The sequence below is a fragment of the Budorcas taxicolor genome, chromosome 4 (assembly GCF_023091745.1).
Source record: "Budorcas taxicolor isolate Tak-1 chromosome 4, Takin1.1, whole genome shotgun sequence".
In the NCBI taxonomy this organism is placed as follows: Eukaryota; Metazoa; Chordata; class Mammalia; order Artiodactyla; family Bovidae; genus Budorcas; species Budorcas taxicolor.
In genome coordinates, this window is record NC_068913.1 from 109,412,210 (window position 1) to 109,433,745 (window position 21,536).

Genomic DNA, 21,536 nt, shown 5'->3' on the forward strand with positions numbered 1-21,536 from the left:
GGGGTGATCCAACCATAGAAAAGTACATCGCTGGTACTCATTAATCAGCTGCCAGATCAAATGAAACTTGCAGGTGTTTTTCACATTCACCATGTTAAGCCAAGTGTACACCTACCTCACAGTCAATTTTAAACCAAACTACTAGGGACTTCACATGTATTGTAGTAAAGTTAAATATTAGGTCTTACCATCAGGATACAGCAGGTGAGCCATTTTAACTATGTGCTTGCTAACTGTGGGGCTTAAGAAAACTACTTAGGTTTCCTCATATAAAATGGAAACAGTGTTATCTACTTTGGAAGAGTTCTATAAGGACCAAATGACTAGGTTTGGATAAACACTTGGGTGGGTGCCTAGTGCATATAGGTTTGCAAGAAACGTTTGTCCCTGTCCATCAATATGAGACGTATCCAATTTACATCTTATAACATCCCTGTTTATAGCACACTTCCTTGCAAAGTTTTTATGTGTAATCTAGTTCAGGTTTCTTTCTCCCAAAGAAAACTGAAATATTAACCACAATAAATTTCAAAGGTCCACGTTTCAAGATGCTCATAGTGAAACTAGAACACAACACACTGAAGGTGAAGGGAGACTGTGACCGTGTAACAGACAAGCGGTTGCTGACTATATTTAAGTATCAAGCAAATGGGGGCTTCCCATGTGGCGACAGTGGTGAAGAATCAAATAGGGGCTTCTCAGGTGGTGCTAGAGAACCTGCCTGCCAATGCGGGAGATGTAAGAGACGTGGGTTTGATCCCAGGGTCGGGAAGATCCCCTGGAGGAGGACACGGCAACCCACTCTAGTGTTTTTGCCCGGAGAATCCCATGGTCAGAGGAACCTGGAATGCTATAGTCAGTCCATAAGGTCTCAAAGAGTCAGACACGACTAACGTGATTTAGCATACACACCCAACAAGCAAGTGGACCAATAACATGATGACCAAGGGTGTTACTGAGTCCAAGCTCACACTGCTCACTGCATGAAAGACCAATAAATCAAGAGATGAGTTGTTGGGGCAAGGAATACTGACTTCACTCAGAAAATCAGCAGACCAACAAGATGGTAGACTAGTGTCCCAGAGAATCATTTGTCTGGGTTTGGATGCTAGTTTCTTTTACAGAACAAAGAGAGGACAATGAGGAGGTGTAGTAAAATAAGGCAATAAATTGTTGCAAATACTTCCAGGTTCCAGCCAGACTCTGGAAGGTGTGTGTTTTCTTTTTTCCTGCAGCCATACAGGTCAGGATGTTTGCTATGAGCTAAGCAAAGGTATTTCAGCTTAACTCTCAGGCATGGGGGGCAGAGTTCCCTGAGATAGGCCACTATGTACACTTTAAGCCATAGGCAGCATTTCTTTAGTGATTCAGTTCAGTTCAGTCGCTGTCACTCGGTCGTGATGGACTCTTTGCGACCCCATGAACCACAGCCATTTTCTTCTCCAGAGTATCTTCCTAACCCAGGGATCAAAACCCAGTCTCCTGCATTACAGGCAGACTCTGTACCCCCTGAGCTACCAGGGAATCAAGGTTAGGGCAAAAGAAGCAGATTCAACACGGAGTCAGATTTGCTCTTCCCTATTACAAGGAAGTGTGTGCTTATGCTAAGTTGCTTCAGACATGTCCAACTCTTTGTGACCCCATGGACTGTAGCCCAGCAGTCTCCTCTGTCCATAGGATTCTCCAGGCAAGAATGCTGGAGCGGGTTGCCATGCCCTCCTCCAGGGGATCTTCCCGACCCAGGGATCAAACCAGAGTCTCTTATGTCTCCTGCATTGGCAAGCCAGTTCTTTACCACTAGTGCCACCTGTGAAATCCGTTACAAGGATGCTGCTGCTACTGCTGCTAAGTCACTTCAGTCATGTCCGACTGTGCAATCCCGTAGATGGAAGCCAACCAGGCTCCCCCGTCCCTGGGATTCTCCAGGCAAGAGTACTGGAGTGGGTTGCCATTTCCTTCTCCAGTGCGTGAAAAGTGAAAATGAAGTCACTCAGCCGTGTCTGACTCAGTGACCCCATGAACTGCAGCCTACCAGGCTCCGCCGCCTAGGGGATTTTCCATGGGCAAGTAGGGGGCCATTGCCTTCGCCGATATATACAGGCAAATTACAGAAGGTATTCAAATGGCAGCTAATGTGAAAAACGCAACATCTCTAGCATATGGAGAAGCAAATTTGAACAATGACATAAATTTACTTACTAGATTGCAAATAACATTGTAAATTATCATACAAATTTACCTTTGTTCAATAATTATTATGTTTCAGTAACTCTGTTGAGGTCTTTGTATTTTATTTAATTACCCTAAAATGTAGGCTCCAAGAGAACAAGGACCAGATTTTCATTGTTCACTTTTGAATCCTCAGACTCGGGCACAGTTGCTGGCAAATAGTAAGCAATCAATGAATATTTACTGAATGTTCAGTAATATATTCAGTAATAATGAAATTGTTTGCAATAGCCTAGAATGTTTCTTCTCACAGCTGACTCATTCATCCAGCCTCAGCACAAAAGTAACTTTCTTCCTCTGTTATTCCTCATCTTACCTAAGATTGTTTGCTTTGCTGAAGAGCTATGTTCACAATCTGTAGTTATTTAACTTGTTTATGATTTTTCTCCTCCTGCTAAGTGAGAGCTTGCTAAGAGCAGGAACCATATATGTTTTGTTCATTGCCATTTATCCAGGCAAATAAGAATACCTCACCCATAATAGAGATTGAATAAATGTTTGTTAAATGGATTAATGCATGGTGGGAAAAAAATGAAAAATTGAAGTATAGAATACCAGCAATTATTAAAAAGAATAAGCTAAATCAATGTTCCCTCATGTGGAAAAATATCCATGATAGAGTAAATTTTAATAAATGGAAGTGGTAGGAAAAACCCTACCTATATTTTTTAAATGTGTTTCGATATCCATAAAAGGAAAATAGTTTAAAAATAACCTCTGAGATAAAGGGACCGAGTACATAGAAGGCAGTAGACTTTGGGAAATATCATTATTATTTTACATGTGTTTGTATTTTATTATTTAATATTTTTGCAATGTGCACATTAAAGAAATTTAAGGTTGTGAAATATATATTAAAAGGAAATTAATGCTCACTATTGTTAATCCTTGTCATATTTGGGGCTTCCAAGGAAAGGAACATACATATACATGTGGTATAATTTTCAGAGGAGCAATTTCATAGCTTCAAGCAAGTTTTCAATGGATCCTACTATCCCCAAAACTTCCATGGAGTAGGGTAGAACCTCTGGTAATAGGTTATACATTTTTATCCAGGATACAAAGATGGCTGTCCAATTTCCCTACCCAGTTATTTTCTACTCTTACCCCATTTTCTTGAGCTGGTGGAGTTCACAATTTATGACGTTCCAAAAAGATTCTATAATAAAAATTTTCTGCAGCAAAATAAATTTTGAAAACACTGCACCCTGTTACCAACCTCCTTTGAGATTTATAGCACATTATCCATCTTTAACATCTCACAAAGATCAGAAATAAACAAGTTTTTTACCTCCAAACCCAGAATGTCTCGAAGACATTGGAGCGTAGAACATGCTTTGTATATCTTCCAAAATCTTGCAGAACAGTTTTTGCTCCAAACAACTGGTGGGGGAAAGCTGAAAGAGGCTATGAGCACAGGTGCTAACACCACTTTGTTTCAACAGCTGTTCTCCCTACTGCTGCCACTAAGCAGTTTTAGAATTTCTGGTCTTTAATCAACTTCTATCAGCTCACGTACTTCAGCATTTTTTGTTCAGAAAATGAAATCATTCTCTCAACGTCAAGATGCATATCTGTCTTGAGCTCTTGAAGCAGTATTTCTAATTGCCCTTATAATATTTACACTTAAATATTTCACCATTACCTCTGATTCAAGTGGCTAAAACTAAAATCATTACTTCATTCCTCCCCACCAGAGTCTTCATTTCTTTCCTTAACATCATTATTCTTCTGCACTCCTTGGTAATAAACTTTAATTTGCCATTTCTTTCATTCCATAAACTCAGTAAGTTGTCAACTTTTGTTCTATTCCAGCCTATTGAAGTCAGTATGGATAAAGATTCAATCATTCTTGTCATTTCCTCTCAACTGCCCATCAAATTTTTCATTAAAAGCCCTATCTAAAGTATCATCTTCTCTGAAAAGTCTTCCATGAGATTCACTCAGGCCTTTCACAGTTAATCTCACTTTTCTCTGTAAGCTCATTACATTCTTTTTGTGCTCCTTTTTATAGCCCTGTGATCTGGTATCATATGATTTTAAATGTATGCCACCTCATGGTCCCAGAAGGCTGCTTGAGCTCCAGCCTTCACCTATACATTTCAACCATTAGAAAGGAGGAAGGGCAAAAGTACACCACCTGCCTTATAAAAAGATGTGAAAGACGAAATGCATCTGTCAATCAAGGAGATGATTTTATTCAAGCTACTGGGGGCACACCCTAGGTCCTAAGATCCAAGTGTCCCCACTGCATGGTTTTGCTTTAGATATTTATAGGGAGGCATAGTGAAATCTCGGGTGGGGTGATTTGCAGTTGGGGTCATTTTACAGTTAGGGGAAACCTCAATCAGCTGAACAGAAATGTTTATCTGTGTTTAGTTACTTTCAAGCAGACAAACATTTTTAGTATCAGCTTATCATTCATGAGACAAAGAATCAGAGCTTAATATACACAGAACTAATGTCAGTTATATCTCATTTGGGGAAAACAAAGGGATGGGGAGTTGGAAGGACTGTGTCTGGCCTCCTGAGAGGTTCGGGCGAAAGTGAGAGACATCTGAGAGTTTCATGGGAGCCCTGACAAAGTGTGGATGGGACTCACCTGAGTCATGTGCTGAAGGGTAGTTCTTTGAGGTAATCCTTTTCCTGGAACATAGAAAGGAGAAGGCTTAGAAAACAGGGGGTGGGGGAATTTCTTAGCCATCACTATTTTCCCAGAGCAAAACTTTAGATCAAGCTGAGCATTTTAAAGGTTTCCCAAAAGCCTCACACAATGCTTCTGTCTAAACATAATTGTCTGGTGTCACTTAATCATGTGGCTCCGTCTGGCTTTAAGGGAAGCAGGGAAAAGTAATCACTTAGATGAGAGGCAGTAAGGCCAGATAAAAATGGGTGCTATTACTAAACAGGTAAGGGTGAGCTATTGATGCTTTTGAACCGTGGTGCTGGAGAAGACTCTTGAGAGTCCCTTGGACAACAAGGAGATCAAACCCATCAATCCTAAAGGAAATCAACCCTGCATATTCATTGGAAGGGCTGATGCTGAAGCTGAAGCTCCAATACTTTGGCCACATGATGCAAAGGGTCTACTCATTGGAAAAGACCCTGATGCTGGGAAAGATGAAGGCAGAAGGAGAATAAGACAACAGAGGATGAGCTGGTGTGATGACATCACTGATTCAATTGATTCACCAGTTAAGAATCCTGGCGTGCTACAGTCCATGGGGTATCGAAGAGTCAGACACAACTTGGCAATTGAACAACAAAGGCCAAGCTACCCAGTTAGCATGTCCCTCACAGGGCTCTGTAATGCTCCTGACTGCTACCCTTTTCCACCCTTGCATCTTTCTAATCTAGTCCTCATATGGTAGCCAAAACTCCCTTTTTAAATTGTGAAATTGATCATGTCCCTGCTTGCTTAAAACTCATCAGCTGATTTAAGAATAGAAAACAAACTGAAAAGGTCCAGAACAATCTGGATGTCTCCTATCTCCAACTCTATCTTACTTCATTCTTCTCTTCATGTGCTTGTTATATGACGGTCAATAAGAAGAGACATTCCTACTAGGTATAGAAAAAAAATATGTGTCACCGTAGCAATTTTAAAAAGGTATTATAAGCATAGATACAGATAGTTTGATAGAACAAAATAGAGTTCAAAAAACAAATTCATATATGGGAATTGTTTACAAGTTACATTTTAAATCAGAGGGGAAAATATCATGGTGTATTTAATAAACATTCTTGATGGAATTATCTACAGATGAAAGTGATAAAAATCAATTTCTACTTCACACCATATAAGTGTATAATGTATTAAAAAGCAAAATAATAAACAAAAATCTACTGTGTAGCAGAGGGAACTATATTCAGTATCCTGTAATAACCTTTTGGAGAAGGCAATGGCACCCCACTCCAGTCCTCTTGCCTGGAAAATCCCATGGATGGAGGAGCCTGGTAGGCTGCAGTCCATGGGGTCCCTAAGAGTCGGACACGACTGAGTGACTTCACTTTCACTTTTCACTTTCATGCATTGGAGAAGGAAATGGCAACCCACTCCAGTGCTCTTGCCTGGAGAATCCCAGGGACGGGGGAGCCTGATGGGCTGCCGTCTCTGGGGTCGCACAGAGTCAGACACGACTGAAGTGACTTAGAAGCAGCGGCAATAATAACCTATAGTGGAAAATAATTTGAGAAAGAATATATAATATCTTCTTTATATTATATATTTTATACACATGTACAGACACATATATGTAGCTCTGTTTGCTGCTGCTGTTCAGTTGCTAAATTATGTCTGACTCTGCAACCCCATGGACTATATAGCCCGCCAGGCTTCTCAGTCCATGGGATTTCCCAGGCAAGAAGCCTGGAGTGGGTTGCCAGTTCCTTTTCAAGGAGATCTTCTCAACCCAGGGATCAAAGCCGAGTCTCCTGCTTGGCAGGTGGGTTCTTTACCACTGAGCCACCTGGGAAGCCCAGTTCTGTCTGCTCATACTTATTTTGTAACTACTGCCAGTTGTGCTCTGCTGAAAACCACCTGATCCCTGAATGACAGTGAAGTCGCTCAGTCGTGTCCGACTCTTCACAACCCCATGGACTGCAGCCTACCAGGCTCCTCTGTCCATGGGATTTTCCAGGCAAGAGAACTGGAGTGGGGGGCATATCCTATTCCCACCTGGTTAGTATGAGACTCATTGAGGACATCACTCCAATTCATAATTTTTTGTCACTTTTAGTATTGAAATATTCTTCTTGTAGTATTAGAATATGCTTATTTGGGGCTTCCCAGGTGGTGCTAGTGGTAAAGAACCTGCTTGCGAATGCAGGAGACATAAGAGATGCCGGTTTGATCCCTGGGTTGGGAAGATCCCCTGGAGGAGGGCATGGCAACCCCTTCCAGTATTCTTGCCTGGGAAATCCCACAGATAGAGGAGACTGGTGGGCTACAGTCCATGGGGTCGCAAAGAGTTGGACATGACTGAAGCAACATAGCAGCAGCAGCATGATTATTTTAATGCTAAAATTAAATGTTAAGTTAAAAACTAAATATTGAAATTGGCTCAGTTATTAAGATTCAGTGCTTTTCATTGTAAAACTCAGAGTTATAAGCCAATCTTTCACTCTCCTCTTTCACTTTCATCAAGAGGCTCTTTAGTTGCTCTTCACTTTCTGCCATAAGGCTGGTGTCATCTGCATATCTGAGGTTATTGATATTTCTCCCAGCAATCTTGATTCCAGCTTGTGCTTCCTGCAGCCCAGGGTTTCTCATGATGTACTCTGCATATAAATTAAATAAGCAGGGTGACAATACACAGCCTTGGCGTACTCCTTTTCCTATTTGGAATCAGTCTGTTGTTCCATGTCCATAGGTCAGGTGGTCTGGTATTCCCATCTCTTTCAGAATTTTCCACAGTTTATTGTGATCCACACAGTCAAAGGCTTTGGAATAGTCGATAAAGCAGATATAGATGTTTTTCTGAAACTCTCTTGCTTTTTCGATGATCAGCAGATGTTGGCAATTTGATCTCTGGTTCCTCTGCCTTTTCTAAAACCAATCATATTGATTGATTTTTAAACATTAAACCAATCTTAACTCTTGGAAATAAATGCTACTTTGTCATAATGGATTATCCATTTTATATATTGCCATTTGATTTGCTCACATTATGTTAAATATTTTGCATCTATGTTTATGAGGAAATATTGGGGCTTCCCTGATAGCTCAATTGGTTTAGAATCTGCCTGCAGTGTGGGAGAGCTGGGTTCAATCCCTGGGTTGGAAATATCCCCTGGAGAAAGAAAGAGTACCCACTCCAGTATTCTGGCCTGGAGAATTCTTGGGGTTACAAAGAGTCAGACAAAACTGAACAACTTTCACTTTTCACTTTTTTTTTTAATGAGGAAATATTAGTATTGGTATTCCTTTCTTGCAGAGTAATTGTTTTTTTGATTTTTGTTTCATGATAATTCTAGCCTCACAAAGTAAATTGAGAAATGTTCCCTCCTCTTGTATTTTCTTAAAGTTTATGTAAGAGTGGTTTTATTTCTGCTGGGAAAGAATACACCTGCAATGCCGGAGACCCCATTTCAGTTCCTGGGTCGGGAAGATCCCCTGGAGGAGGGCATGGCAACACATTCCAGTATTCTTGCCTGGAGAATCCCCATGGACAGAGGTGCCTGGTGGCCTGCAGTCCATGGGTTTGCAAAGAGTCAGATACTTCTGAGCAACCAAGCACAGCACACAACACAGCTATCTGATATAATTCATTGGTGAGGCCACTTGAGCCTGGAGTATTTCAGAGGAGAGAATTTTAAATTACATATTCAATTACTTTAAGAAATACAGTATTATTCATGTTTCATGTTTCTTCTTATACCAGTTTTTATAATTTCTGTTTTTCTAGAAATGTTTCCATTTCATCCATACTGTCAAATTTATTAGCATAATAATACTAAGATTCCTGTATTGTCCTCCCCAAATCTAAAGGATCCAAAGTGATGATCTTTGTCTTTATTCTGATATTGGCAATTTGGTTTGGTTTCCTCAGTTGCTTGCTAGTTTTACATTGCTTTGCTAGAGTTTTATCCATTTTATTAATATGCTGAAAAGATATTTTGATTTTGTCAATTCTCTCTGTTGTTTTCTCTTTATATTTTATAAATTTGTATATTTTAAATTTGTATAAATTTGTATAAATTTATATATTTTAAATTTTTAATTTTTCTTCTTTATTTCTACTTATTTTGGATTTTTAAGTTGCTCTTCCTCTTTATTTCCTTAAATAGTAAGCTTTGGTTAGTAGTTCTATACTCTCTTCTCATCAACTATAAGAATTTAAATCCATAAGTTCTGCTTTAAGGATTCTTCAAGTGCACCTGCAAATTCCCAGATGTTGTGCTTTATTATCATTCAGTTAAAATATTTTCTAATTTTCTCTGATTCATGTGCTACTTAGAAATGTGATACTTAATGTCCAAATACTCAGGGATTTTCCAGATGTATTGTTGTTATTGATTTTCAGTTTAGTTCTACTACTGTCTGAGAACATACATTGCAAATTTACATATTTGCTAAGACCTTTTTTGAGATTTAACTTGTGATGTACCCTAGAGAATGTTCCATGCACACTTGAAAAGAATGTGTGTTCTGCTGCTGTTGGTTGGAATGTTTCTGATATGACTGTTAGGTTCATTTAGTCTCAATTATAGTTCATGTCCCATGTTTCCTTATTGATTTTCCGTCCAGAAGCGCTATCCGGTATTGAAAGTGAGGTACTCAAATCCCTGTCATCATTGTATTGTTGTCTGCTTCTCCCTCCATTTCTGTCAGTATTTGCTTAATATATTGACATTTAGGTGCTCTGGTGATGGGAGCATATAGATTTCCAATGTTCTTCTTAATAAATTGATCCTTTTGTCATTATACAATGATTTTATTTATCTTTTCTTACCATGTTTGGCTTAAAGTCCATTTTGTCTGATAATAAGCATAACTATCCTGCTCTTTTTTGGGTTACATGTGTATGGACTGTCTTTTCCTATCCCTTTCCTTTGACTGTATCTGTGTCCTTAAAGTGAACCTCTTACAGGGAGCATGTAGTCGGTTCCTGCTTATTTTTTAAAAAAATTCATCCAGTAACAGCATATCTTTGACTGAAGTATTCCATCATTTACATTAGAGCTATTGTTGATAGGTAAAGACTTGCTAACACCATTGTTTCCTGGCTCCCTCGTTCCTTTGCTTCCACTCACACTGCCCTCCTTTTTGAATTGATGGGTTTTCCACAGTGGAAGGCCTTGATTCCCTTCTCTTTATTTTTTGTGTATTTATTGTAGGTTTTTGTTTTGTGGGTGCCATGAGGCTTACAGAGAACATCTTATGAATATAACAGTCTGTTTTACACAGAGAACTTCAATCACATATAAAACCTCTAAACTTTTATTCTCTTCCCCCCGTCTCTTTATGTTTTTGACATCAAAATTTACCTCTTCTTATGTTCATCTTCAAATTAGTATAGTTACAGCTATTTTTAATACTCTTGTCTTTTAACCTTTATTCTAGAGGTAAGCGGGTAATACTCCACCATATGACAGGATTCTAACTTACCAGTGTGTTTAATGTTTTCATATGTTTTCCTGCTACTAATTAGCATTCTTCCATTTCAGCTTGAAGAACTCCTTTCAAGATTTCTTATAAAACAGAGCTAGTGGTGAAAATTGCCTCACTTTTTGTTCATTGTGAAGTCTTTACATTGCCTTCATTTCTGAAGGACAGATTTTCTGGGCAAGGTGTTCTTGGATGGCAGTTTTTGGCCTTTAAAACTTTGAATATAGCACCCCACTCTGTCCTGGCCTATGAGGTCTCTGTTGAGAAATCTGATCACTGTAAGGGGGTTTCCCTGTAAGTTACAAGCTTTGTTTTTCATTTCTTTTAAGATTCTCTCTTTGACTTTCTGTTTTGAGTTTTTTATACTGTGTCTTGGAGATGAACTCTTTAAGTTCATTTTGTTTGTTAACCTTGAGCTTCATGAATTTGGATATCCAAATCTCTTTGTAGATTTGAAATCTTTTCATTCTTTAAATAAGCTGTCTGACTTCTTTCCTCTCTTCTCCTGGAACTCCAGTAATTCACCAATTGGTTCTTTGTTTAGTATCCCATAGATCATGTGGGCTTTCGTCACTCTTTTTCATTCTTTTTTCTTTGATTTCCTCTGACTGGATAATTTCAAAGTTTCTGTCTTCTATCTCCCAGATTCTTTCTTCTCCTTGTTTTATTCTGATTTTGGTACTCTCAGTTGCAGTGAAAACTGCATTTTTTTTTGGTATTCTTTACATCCAGAATTGATTTGATACTTTTTAATGATTTCTATCTTTTTGTTAAGTTCCTCACTTTTCTCATATTTTTGTTTTTTATTTCATTGAACTGTCTTTCTGTGTTTTCTTGTCATTCATTGAGTTACCTTAAAATAGCTATTTTGCATTCTTTGTTGGATAAATTGCAGGTTCCCATGTCTTTGTATTTGTTTACTAGAAGATTATTGTGTTCCTTTTGTGTTGTCATGCTACCTTGATACTTCATGTTCCTAGAAGTTGTCTGCATTGCTGTCTTCACATTTGGAAGCCAGCAGTCTTCCAGCCACCTCCTTCAGTCTTTACTAATGGTCTACCCTAGTCGCCTTCTCCATTCCTTACTAATGGCCTTCAGGAGACAGATACCTTCCATAGCCTTGCTGAGATTCTGAGGCTATCTCAGACTTTCTATGGGTACAACTGCTCCACACTTCTTTCTTGTGGCAAAATTTTAAAGCAGTATGCCTTCTCTGAATCTTGAGAAAAACCAGGTGTGTGCTGACAGCCTCTTTCGTATTCCAAAAGATGATGCTCAATCTCAAGTCTGTGGTCTCTCCCCAGCCTGCAGATTTGAATCCAATTTCTGTGTGCCCATAATGAAAAGTGGTAGTTTCTCAGTTACGTCTGACTCTACGACTCCATGGACTGTACAGGCTCCTCTGTCCGTGGAATTCTTCAAGCAAGAATGTTGGAGTATGTAGCCATTCCCTTCTCCAGGGGGTCTTCCTGACCCAGGGATCATACATACCCAGGTCTCCTGCACTGTGTGCTCATAGTCATCTGCCAAAGATTACTCTCTCTGCCACTATCTGGAGTGTGCACAGGGGTCTGGCTACACGCCTGGGAAGTGTGCAGGTTACATGCATGGAGTGCTGTGGGTGCCTGTGGGCTAGCTGGGGAGATTTGCATATTAGGTGTTCGCAGTGGCTTGCCGGTGGCCTTGTAGATGGAGCCTGTGGACAGTAAGTATGATCTGCATCCTTTTAATGCCCTCTTAGTCCTATGTTAGTCCAGCTTTCCCATCCTCTTCCTGACCTCAGTCATGTAGTCATGATTCTATACTCTAGGTGGAGCAAGAGAGAAATGACCCCCATTGGCAGCAGCCTACACAGTTGGGGAAGCCATGTGCTTACTTTTTTCCTCTAGGGTAAATCACAGCTGAGAAGATCTGTCTTGACCTAAAGCTGTGCCACCTTAGGGGAAATATAAGTTGGGTAAGATCAAGATGCTCTTTTTACCTACTCAAATGCATCCAAATTTTATACTTTTTTTTTTTTCCCTCCAGTGGTATGCTGGAACTTCTCACCTGGAAACCTATACATCTACAAAGGGTCTTTCTTTCAAGGATGATTGTCTAAGACAGTGTTTTAGACTGTGGCTGAGAGGGGCTAGAATTGATACATAGGCAACTGCAGAGTCCACAGCCAGGACTGAGATCTGTTTGCCTACTATCCAGGACAATAGTGGGAAAGATTCCTCCTGGGTCCTTTGACATATGCTTCTGGGTCACACAGCTCTCTCAGAGGCATTTCTGTCCACAAATACAAGGAATGTCACATGCCACCATGTTGCTGATGTCACTGAGAATTTTTCATTTTAAATAATGTAATTTTAAATGCCAGAAATTCCATTTGTTATTTTAAAAAGTCTTCTATTTTCCTTTAAATCCTTGAGCATAATTATAGTAGCTATTTTAGAATCCTTATCTGCTAATTCCATCATCCCTGTCATTTTAGGATCTTTTTATTGCCTTTTTTCTTCCTTCCTAGTATGGATCAAGTCTTTCCGCCTCTTTGCATGTCTAGAAATTTTTGGTTGGATGCCGGATATTATTTTTATGTAGTTTAGTGTTTGAATTTTATATTCCTTTGAAGACCTTAAAGTCTGTTTTTTCAGACAGTTAATTGAGAATCTGTTTTATATTTTTGAGGTTTCCCTTCAGGCTTTGTTATGACAAGCCTCCACTGACTGAACGGACATGAATTTGAGCAAACTGTGGGACATAGTGGAGGACAGAGGAGACTGGCATGCTGCAGTTAATGCAGTCACAAAGAGCTGGACATGACTTAGGACTGAACAACAACAGTGATGCAGCAGCCTTTGCTCTAGGATTGTTTAGCTGCAGTACTAAGGCATGACTATTCTGAGGTCTCAAGTGACTGTCTTCTGTATTTAGTAGTTCTCTCCTCTCTGCCTGAAAGGAACTCCAATATCTCCCAATCCGTGTGAACTGTGGGAATTGTTAGCTTATTGCTTTTATGGATGTTACACTTTGGCTGTACTTGTAGACACATGACCAGAATTGAATTGAGTCAAAACCCTGAAGAGATCTCTGTGCAGATTTCTGTATCTCTTTTTCTGCATGGTTCCCTGGTATGAGTCTCTGCAAATCTCAGCATCCTCAGCCTCCTCAATTTTTTATCTGTCTTTTCATCCCAGTTATTTAATTTTACTTATTATTCCCTATCTATACTGTAAACTTGAAGTTGCTTCCATATATAAAACTGAGATGATCACAGTTCAGTTCAGTTCAGTTGCTCAGTCGTGTCCGACTCTTTGTGACCCCATGGGCTGAGCACGCCAGGCCTCCCTGTCCATCACCAACTCCCGGAGTTCACCCAAACTCATGTCTATCGAGTCGGTGATTCTATCCAACTATCTCATCCTCTGCCGTCCCCTTCTCCTCCTGCCCTCAATCTTTCCCGGCATCAGGGTCTTTTCCAATGAGTCAGCTCTTCTCATCAGGTGGCCAAAGTATTGGAGTTTCAGCTTTAGCATCACTTCTTCCAATGAACACTCAGGACTGATCTCCTTTAGGATGGACTGGTTGGATCTCCTTGCAGTCCAAGGGACTCTCAAGAGTCTTCTCCAACACCACAGTTCAAAAGCGTCAATTCTTTGGCGCTCAACTTTCTTTATAGTCCAACTCTCACATCCATACATGACTACTGGAAAAACCATAGCCTTGAGTAGACGGACTTTTGTTGACAAACTAATGTCTCTGCTTTTGAATATGCTATCTAGGTTGGTCATAACTTTCCTTCCAAGGACTAAGCGTCTTTTAATTTCATGGCTGCAATCACCATCTGCAGTGATTTTAGAGCCCAGAAAAATAAAGTCAGCCACTGTTTCCACTGTTTCCCCATCTATTTGCCATGAAGTGATGGGACCGGATGACATGATCTTAGTTTTCTGAATGTTGAGCTTTAAGCTAACTTTTTCACTCTCCTCTTTCACTTTCATCAAGAGGTTCTTTAGTTCTTCTTCACTTTCTGCCATAAGAGTGGTGTCATCTGCATATCTGAGGTTATTGATACTTCTCCCAGCAATCTTGATTCCAACTTGTGCTTCTTCAAGCCCAGCATTTCTCATGATGTACTTTGCATATGAGTTAAATAAGTAGGCTGACAATATGCAGTCTTGACGTACTCCTTTCCTGATTTGGAACCAGTCTGTTGTTCCATGTCTAGTTCTAACTGTTGCTTCCTGATCTGCATACACATTTCTCAGGAGGCAGGTCAGGTTGTCTGCTATTCTCTTCTCTTTCAGAATTTTCCACAGTTTATTGTCATCTACACAGTCAAAGGCTTTGGCATAGTCAATAAAGCAGAAATAGATATTTTTCTGGAACTCTTTTGCTTTTTCCATGATCCAGTGGATGTTGGCAATTTGATCTCTGGTTCTTCTGCCTTTTCTAAATACAGCTTGAACATCTGGAAGTTCATGGTTCATGTATTGCTGAAGCCTGGCTTGGAGAATTTTGAGCATTACTTTACTAGTGTGTCAGATGAGTGCAATTGTGCAGTAGTTTGAGCATTCTTTGGCATTGTCTTTCTTTGGGATTGGAATGAAAACTGACCTTTTCCATTCCTGTGGCCACTGCTGAGTTTTCCAAATTTGCTGACATATTGAGCGCAGCACTTTCACAGCATCATCTTTTAGGATTTGAAATAGCTCTACTGGAATTCCATCACCTCCACTAGCTTTGTTCATAGTGATGCTTCCTAAGGTCCACTTGACTTCACATTCCAGGATGTCTGGCTCTAGGTGAGTGATCACACCATCATGATTATCTTGGTTCTGAAGATCATTTTTTGTACAGTTCTTCTGTGTGTTCTTGCCACCTCTTCTTAATATCTTCTTCTTCTGTTAGGTCCATACCATTTCTGTAGTTTATTGTGCCCATCTTTGCATGAAATGTTCCCTTGGTATCTCTAATTTTCTTGAAGAGATGTCTAGTCTTTCCCATTCTGTTGTTTTCCTCTATTTCATTGCATTGATCCCTGAGGAAGGCTTTCTTATCTCTCCTTGCTAATCTTTGGAACTCTGCATTCAAATGGGTATATCTTTCCTTTCCTCCTTTGCTTTTCACTTTTATTCTTTTCACAGCTGTTTGTAAGGCCTCCTCAGACAGCCATTTTGCCTTTTTTCATTCCTTTTTCTTGGGAATGGTATTGATCCCTGTCTCCTGTACAATGTCACAAACCTCCGTCCATCGTTCATCAGGCACTCTATCAGATCTAGTTTCTTAAATCTATTTCTCACTTCCACTGTATAATCAGAAGGGATCCGTTAGGTCATACCTGGATGGTCTAGTGGTTTTCCCCACTTTCTTCAATTTAAATCTGAATTTGGCAATAGGGAGTTCATGATCTGAGCCACAGTCAGCTCCCAGTCTTGTTCTTGATGACTGTATAAAGCTTCTCCATCTTTGGCTGCAAGGAATATAATTAATCTGATTTCGATGTTGACCATCTGGTGACGTCCATGTGTAGAGTCTTCTCTTGTGTTGTTGGAAGTGGATGTTTGCTATGACCAATGTGTTCTCTTGGCAAAACTCTATTAGCCTTTGCCCTGCTTCATTCTGTACTCCAAGGCCAAATTTGCCTGTTACTCCAGGTGTTTCTTGACTTCCTACTTTTGCATCACAGGGCTCATCTTCTTGTTTCTCTTTTCTTAAGCATCACAGTTCTGCTCTGTCTGTTCCATATTTTATTCAGTTTTAGTTGTTTATGCAAGAAGGTAGGTCCTGTACAAGATTCTTCTATATGAGAGTAAGATCTTTTCATTAAGTTGAAGACTGAAACTTAAAGCCCAAAAAGTTTGTTGGAAGCTCTGTGCTTGTTATGAGTTTTGACTGCTGGACCTTGTAATATAAATAGCATGCATGATTGATTTCATTATCATTCCCCATAATAGTTATTATCTCTAAAATCTTTCTTTTGGACATCTCACTTCAAAATTCAATTATTCCTTCGTTCTTTTTTCAGTTAAATAGCTCCAGATGACAAACCTCTCATTTTCTGTTAGGGTGTTTCAGCAGTTCTCCCTTTAATTTCATTTTTTCCTGTTACATAATCTTATTTTCCACATAATTATTTGATACTTTCAGAATTAGTTTTTCAAGTTATTAATATTTTTTAAATCTGTCAGATTTTTTTATTTGTGGTGTTTTATATTACTATAGTGTCTATTCTTACTTTTACTCCTTTAATCATTTAATGTTTATTTTGTAATCCTTTTCAGATTGTTATATCATCTTCTGTTTTTCGGTCTTAATTCTCTTGGTGGCTGTATCTATGGACACTTTCACATTGTTATTTGTTTCCTTATGTGGAAACAGAATTCCTGATCACATATAAACAGCAGTTTTTTATTTGCTTATAACAGCATCCTTTGGATCTCAACATTTCTGAATTAGGTTTTATTTTAAATTTCAGTTTACAGTTTTTATAAATATGAGTAGCAGAAATATAATTCTCATTAGTTCATTCACAGCTGATTTTTTTAAAATTTCCTTTCCATCCAAGGCACTGAATAAAGTACAGGGAAGCTTCCTTGTTGTTTTGCTGGCTGAGTTTATGAATAAAGTGGCATTATGCAAGGTTTTGTTTTGTGATATAAATCCCAAACCTATGCCTTTTGCCTCAGATGTTCTATGGTGTACTAGTCTCCCACTGTAAGATCTATATGAGGGTCTGAATCCCTATTAGCAACTGAGTCAGCACACATATACGCATGTTTGTGTGTATACACATATTTATACACATAAATGCATAAAATGCACATATACATATGTACACAAAACAAAGGCATATGTATAAACAGTCACACATGTATATATTTAAATCTACTCAACATTTCAATATATATATATAAAGAGAAGATGTGTCTTCTCTATCAGTTACCTGACATATAGCTGAAATGTGCCTGAAATTCCTTTGAGATGCTGGGATTTCTATGTATATGCATGTGTAATGTGTGAGCAGGGGACAGGACTAAGGAAGGGACAGTTTTGCTTTGAATTACTGAGAAAACTTAACACATCTCATGATGAAATAACACGCCTTCTCCCTTCAGAACTACTCTTTCCTTATGTCCAACTCCTAACCTCTCCCTTACAATCCCTCATACAACCATACATGAAGTCCTTCCATCAAATCTTCTAAAAATTTCTCCAGGAGGTTCACTCTCTCCTTGTTATTCCAGGTTCCATCATATTTCACTGAGGCAACATCCCCTGAGAGAAACTACATTCAGTCTTGTCCTGGCTCTCCTCACACAGACGGCATAGTGATCTCTCTTAAACACAGTTCTGATCATGTCATTCTTCCGCCTAAAATGACCAAATAGTCTTCAAATACTCTTAGAAGATGGGCCAAAACCCTTAACATGACCCAGCTCACTGCGCTGTAGCCTCATGTAGTGCATTTATTTAGCACACTGACTTTTAAGGTCCTTGAGTGCGCCAAGTTCCCTTCTAACTAGAGTCCTTTGCACATACTATTTGCTCTGCTTGTAACATTGTTCCTAAAAATAATTAAATATTTATTCCCGTAGATTTTGGTAAATGTTTGTATTTCTTCATAGAGTATAAGTTCCATGAAGACAGGAACCAGTCTTGTTCCAGCTCTTAACAAGACATACTTGAGACATAGAATATGCCCAAAAACTATCTGCTGAAGGAAGAATGGAAACAAGAACAAGAAGAAAGAAATACAATATTATGAACTTTAATTGGAATGAACATTTGATAAAGTGAAATTGATCCAACTATCAGTTCAGTTCAGTTCAGTTGCTCAGTTGTGTCCCCACTGACTTTACAGCCCCATGGACTTTACAGCCCCATGGACTGCAGCATGCCAGGCTTCCCTGTCCATCACCAACCCCAGAGCATGCTCAAACTCATGTCCTTTGAGTCAGTGATGCCATCCAACCACTTCATCCTCTGTCATCCCCTTCTCCTCCTGCCTTCAATCTTTCCCAGCACTGGGGTCCTTTCCAATGAGTCAGTTCTTCGCATCAGGTGGTCAAGGTAGTTGGAGTTTCAGCTTCCGCATCAGTCCTTTCAGTGAATATTAAGGATTGATTTTCTTTAGGATTGACTGGTTTGATCTCCTTGGAATCCAAGGGACTCTCAAGAGTCTTCTCCAACACCACAGTTCAAAAGCGTCAATTCTTTGGTGCTCAGCTTTCTTCTTTATGGTCCAAGTCTCACATCCATACATGACTACTGAGAAAACCATAGCTTTGACTAGACAGACCTTTGTTGGCAAAGTAATGTCTCTGCTTTTTGACATGCTGTCTAGGTTTGTCCTAGATCCAACTGTAAACAACTGCAACTGATTGATCTTCAATTCCATTTCGTTTTTGGTAAGGCGGTGGGGCGGGGGGATAAACAAACTTGTTTTCTCAGTAGAGAAAGGAGACATTTAGAAAGACGAGATTGGGAGCAGAGGTCAAAGTTTATGGACTTTATACTACACTTCGTATTTTAGTTCATTTACTTATCATGGAGTGAACAAAAAAGTTACAATCCAAAACTCTGAGATAATTTCCTCCTACCACTACAAATACAGCCAACTCCAGTTAGCATGATTTATCATGATTTTGGAAAGTTGTTTTAGTAATGGTGACTTAAAGCAGCAATTTTGGGGGTAATGTATAACAATGAAAGAAACTACTTATTCTTTTTATGTTACCTTTGTGCTTTTTCCTTCCCAAAACAGAGTTTTCCTTTGGTTTTTGGTTAATAAAAGCCCTGTATACATCCTGGCATCCTTGTAGAAGTTATTGATACTGTAGAGAGCAGTATAAGAGCACATCTCAGGATGGAAATACTGGGCTGCCTCTGGGCTCCCCTTGGAATGATGTGTGGCAAGGCCAGTTAGAGGAAGACTTTAGCAATTTAGGAAGCTACGAGTTGAGAAGATATAGTAAGTATCAAGTCATTGAGTATCTCAAATTGTGGAAAACACGTGAAATTTTAAACATGTTGGTGTTTAGAAATTTTATATTTGATGCTCATAAACAGGAATACACACACTCTTCTTGACAACGGTAGACCCTGGCTTTTCTTATTTTGTTTTGTTAATGATCCATCCTTATTTTTATTGAAAAAGCAAAAGTGATGAGTTTTAACAGGTTGGGTTTGTATTCATGACATAGACAAAGGAAGTTTAAGTATGAGCTATAAACATTTTTCGTGCTTGCAAAGATCACACCTAGGAATTTATTTTTATGTTATGTGGTCTCATGTTATTCTTATTTGGTTGAGTGAACTGGGAAGGTTACTGAACTTGGAGAAATAAATTCTGCAGTACTGTATGCCATGCATTATGAGCCACCAAAAATAAATCACAGAGGGGAAGCACATGCCAAACAATTCCAAAGATACTTCTATTGACTGTGAAGCAGTTCAGTGCAGTGTTCAGCTAGGATGAGGCCATCAAGTTAGAGTATGTAGCTTCAGTGGAATTTATATAAAGCTCTAAAGTCTGTAAAGCTTGACAGAATTGAGCTATCATTTTTTTTAAGGTTCCCTGTCATAGGAGGAGGTAGAAGTTGAAAGAAAGCAAGTAGGATGGCTTGGCTTATACACTTAGGTTTACCAATAGGTCAGTCTCACAGGTACTGGTAAAAGGTACTCATGCCTATTTAATTACAGGGAAGTTTATGGAAGACTGGTTCTGTCTGTGGTACCTGGAAGACTGATAGTTCCAGGTACTCAGAGAGAAAGTGAAATAATTGGCTATTGTGCTACTGATGACATGAGGCCAGAGAAGCTTCCACAAAAAAAACTATGTTGGAAAAAAGAATGTATTTTCTTTTCCATACTCAAAAATTAACTTTATCTCATGGTTTTATGAGAAGCAGATGATCTTTGGATGTTCATGTTGGAATATATTCATTTGTGCTTTACAAATGATTTTGATAATAATAGCAACCATAAAATAATAGCAATGATAACAATAATTACTTATATTGATAATAACAGAATTATACACTTCATAGAATATAAGACTTCACATATTGACACTTCCAACCTTAGAAGCATCTAAAATTGATGGAGGGTTATAATCATTGTCAGCCAAACACCATCGCCTGTGAATTCAATTTGGTTACAGCTTTTTAAAAAAAACTGTATTGAGAATTATTGTACACACAGAAAATAATAGAGACAAATGTGCAACAAATGATTAAATATGCCTAAATAAAACAACTAAAACAGATTTTCTGATAAGTATAAAACAAGTATTCTAAGGGATAAGAAAGTATATTATAGTTAAAGTAGTATTCTGTTTCCCTTAGTGGTACATAAAACAATGCTGTATGTTATAATCAGTGGTGTCTTAGGTTTGATAAAATATGACATTTTTATATCCATTTTATGAGTGGAGAATCTGAGGCCAAGAAAGGCCAAGAAAATTCCCAGAAAACATAATAGAATATAGTTTCTCATCTATCATAGTTCACCGCATATTCTGAATAGAAAAGCTAAAAGTGACTATTTCACTCTATTCTTACCTTCCTTTCCAATGAAAACTTCATTAACAATTGTTCACATGTTTATAACTACTTAGTGAAAAAAGCCATACTTTCAAAAAAGAACCCAGAATGCCTATTTCAAATATAGGAAGCAAGTAGTACTATGATGTCACATCACAGAAACTGAATTCTGAAAATCCACAAGAATTAAAAAGTTTATTTTGGCTCATCATTAAATCAACCCATAGTTAGAATAAATCTATGGAGATACAGAAAGTTCACAGAGTGAAATTGCTTTAAACACATAACAAAATTTAAATGTTAAACCTGTCCAAAACTTGATCGCTTAACAGCATCCTTAAGTGCCCTACATTTCAAAAAAAAGCATAGATATAAAAGAGACAAATGTAATATTTTGGCTCTTCCTTATAGCTCAAATAGTAAAGAATCTGCCTGCAATGCAGGAGGCCCAGGTTAGATCCCTGCATCATGAAGATCCCCTGGAGAAGGGAATAGCAACCCACTCCAGTATTCTTGCCTGGAGAATCCCATGGACAGAGGAGCCTGTTGGGCTACAGTTCGTGGAGTCACAGAGTCGGACATGACTGAGTGACTAACACTACTACCACTATTACCAACATTATATTCTCTTGGGTCAACAATTTCATGTCTCTTGTCTCTCCAAG